This window comes from Pseudophryne corroboree, unplaced genomic scaffold (assembly GCF_028390025.1).
Source record: "Pseudophryne corroboree isolate aPseCor3 unplaced genomic scaffold, aPseCor3.hap2 scaffold_2600, whole genome shotgun sequence".
NCBI lineage: Eukaryota > Metazoa > Chordata > Amphibia > Anura > Myobatrachidae > Pseudophryne > Pseudophryne corroboree.
In genome coordinates this window covers 42,679-45,771 of record NW_026969260.1, presented here as the reverse complement: position 1 = coordinate 45,771, position 3,093 = coordinate 42,679, and the positions used below count along the sequence as shown (strand labels likewise).

Genomic DNA, 3,093 nt, shown 5'->3' with positions numbered 1-3,093 from the left:
GGCGCCTAGCAACTAGAGATGCCGTGCACGTACAGCCGCCGGCTCCCTAGCAACGCTAGACGCCGGGCGCGCTGAGCCGCACGGACCCTAGCAACGGGGACGCCACTGGCGGACCGCGTTCCCCGTTGCTAGGCTTTAGGAAATTAAGATATTCACCTGCTCTCTGGCCGTGCAGCAAGGCAGCTGCACGGCATTTATTCTAATCAGCCATTAGCATTAGAGACCTGAGACAAAGAGATCTGAATTATATGAGAGCCGACCAGAGGAAACACAAATTATGCAGTCAAGTGTCCCACATTTGGGGAAATCGCAGATGCAGCACACCCAGAGTGCAATGGGTGAGCCTTGCCCTGGGAGAAGCACCTTCCTGATCATACCTGGCAGGTAAGTAGGAGTTGGGCAAGAGCTGAGGAGGGTCGCTGCTCGGGCACCCCCCTGTCAAGTGAAGGAGATCCAACTGAGGCAGCACAAGAGAACTCTCGAAAGAAGAACAAGGCTAGAGGAAGATCTGAGACACAGAAATCTGGCTTTTACCAGAGCTGACCAGAGGAAAGCACAAACACAGTCCCCCACTACCACAAATAATGCAGTCGAGTTTCCCACATTTGGGGAAATCACAGGGGTCAGCATACCCAGAATGCAATGAATGAACCTCACCCTGGGAGAACAATCTTCATGACCATGGTATCTCCTATGCAAAATAAGTATGATTTGGGATAGGGCTGGGGAGGGCCGCTGCTCAGGCACATCTCTGTCAAGTAAAGGAGATTCAACTGAGGCAGCACAAGGGAACTCTCATCTGCTTCAGGGGCTGGGCATAGCCAACATGAGCCCCACACCGAAGGAGGGTGGAGATGTTTAATGCAAATTAGGGGTCATCCAAGCGCCACAAAAGGACGCCATGCCCTGCACATCCCTTTTTTCTTTTCATATGCAGACGAGGGTTGAAGCCAACTTTGACCCACTGCTTGGATGACATCACCATATGCAAATCCATCTGCTGCAGGCCTTCCCCCAGGAATGCTTGCACTAGTTGTTGCATTTGGTTTGTTGTTTGGGGGTGCTTCAGTATTAGGCAGCCTTCTGCCCTCCCATGTTCATCTGAAAATATGTGTTCTCCCTGCAGTTGTTGTCCCCAGATGAGAGTTCCCTTGTGCTGCCTCAGTTGAATCTCCTTTACTTGACAGAGATGTGCCTGAGCAGCGGCCCTCCCCAGCCCTATCCCAAATCATACTTATTTTGCATAGGAGATACCATGGTCATGAAGATTGTTCTCCCAGGGTGAGGTTCATTCATTGCATTCTGGGTATGCTGACCCCTGTGATTTCCCCAAATGTGGGAAACTCAACTGCATTATTTGTGGTAGTGGGGGACTGTGTTTGTGCTTTCTTCTGGTCAACTCTGGTAAAAATCAGATTTCTTTGTCTCAGATCTTCCTCTAGCCTTGTTCTTCTTTCGAGAGTTCCCTTGTGCTGCCTCAATTTTATCTCCTTCACTTGACAGGGGGGTACCCGAGCAGCGACCCTTCGCAGCTCTAGCCCAACTCCTACTTACCTGCCAGGTGAGATACTATGATCATGTAGGTGCTTCTCCCAGGGCAAGGCTCACCCATTGCACTCTGGGTGTGCTGCCCCTGTGATTTCCCCAAATGTGGGAAACTTGACTGCATAATTTGTGTTTCCCCTGGTCGGCTCTCGTATAATTCAGATCTCTTTGTCTCAGGTCTCTCTCCAGCCTAGTTTGCTGTCTGTTTCCACTTCTCTTTTCTTGAGCCGCTCCCTTCTATGCCCTTGCGCACTATCCTGACTTCTCCCGTCTGCTTACTTTGTGCCTTCCAACGCACAATGCGAACTACAGGTAGTGCTGCAGGGCCCACACCCTTTTAGTTGCCTTAAAGAGCAGCTCTGGAGCTGTTACAGTGCCCAGCTGCTGCAAGAAATCAGCTTGAATGTTCTTCGTTGATTGATGGAAGAAACATCTTACAAAAACTCTCCAAATTATTGACTTTTTAAAGTTTTTCTAGGAAACGTTCTAGATGAATGCTTATTAGCGTTTGTCAGAATGTACGTTTGCAAAGTGTCTCTGTGGCGCAATCAGTTAGCGTGTTCGGTTATTATCCAAAAGGTTGGTGGTTCAATCCCACCCAGGGACGTAATTTACCTTGTTATCAGATTTTGGTGATCTTTAAGTAGACAAGTCAAAATTTCAAACCCCCTCTTGTGGTGTAGGGTACTTGGCCTTCTCTGATGTAATCAGAGTTAGATTTGATTAAGTGATTTTATAAAAAAAAACAGCTAGGAAGCACAATTTAGCAGTGGGTTGCAGAGAAAAAGAAATATGCTGGCAAAAAAATCCAATTGAGTGATTAAACAGCTCTTCATTTTCTGGCTTTATTTTTATGCTAACAAATTTGTTCTCTGAAAAGTGTCCACAAAGCCAAGTATCTGATTAACACCTTTGTAGGGATGGTTTTTCACCTATTACTAAATTAAACTTGCTTCATTGGAAAGGCAGCAAGATGCATCGTCATTTCAATATCTACTGAAATAATACAGGTTGACACCAGGAAACATTAACGCCACTGCATCCTTGCTGCTTTCTCATGTGGAAGTCTGTTTAATGTGAAAACAAGGTGATATCTAATTAGCACACAGGTAAGGAATTAAGAAAATCTTTATTTAAGGGTGAAGATGTTTCTCACAAAATCGTTGCCCCAATGCATCATTGAAATTCAAGCTGGAAAGATGATTTTAATATATCACTTGTACATTTTGTATTGCTCTTCTGGTGACAATGTAGTTTGTTTTTGTCAATTACCATTTTAATAATAGGGTAAAGAAAATTAAGTGGATTTTTGAAAGAAAACAATACTGTCAATATACTATTAAAACAAATTAAAATGGTAAAAGTTATTGTACTTTAAGTAAAAATAAAAGAGCAAAAATATCAATCCCAGTTTTGGATTACTTTAATTAACAAAAAAAAAAATGCATATAGCAAAGGATAGTTTCAATCTGCCTACCTCTGGGTTATGGGCCCAGCATGCTTCCATTGCAGTACTCTGCTGCACATGTAAGTGCAAGAGATCCTGGA

General features: G+C 44.7%; 3 non-coding genes and 1 pseudogene across 3 annotated transcripts; 2 read left to right on the top strand and 2 right to left on the bottom strand.

The window, feature by feature from the left end:
* Positions 1-237: 237 nt before the first annotated feature.
* On the bottom strand, positions 238-392 carry LOC135012768 (U1 spliceosomal RNA; annotated as a pseudogene).
* A 152-nt stretch (positions 393-544) lies between these two features.
* Positions 545-708, bottom strand: LOC135012765 (U1 spliceosomal RNA). Its single transcript, XR_010211614.1, has one exon. It is a non-coding gene; the product is annotated as a U1 spliceosomal RNA (small nuclear RNA).
* A 522-nt stretch (positions 709-1,230) lies between these two features.
* On the top strand, positions 1,231-1,394 carry LOC135012766 (U1 spliceosomal RNA). The gene has a single exon (XR_010211615.1). It is a non-coding gene; the product is annotated as a U1 spliceosomal RNA (small nuclear RNA).
* Positions 1,395-1,546: 152 nt separating this feature from the next.
* On the top strand, positions 1,547-1,709 carry LOC135012767 (U1 spliceosomal RNA). Its single transcript, XR_010211616.1, has one exon. It is a non-coding gene; the product is annotated as a U1 spliceosomal RNA (small nuclear RNA).
* Positions 1,710-3,093: the final 1,384 nt, after the last annotated feature.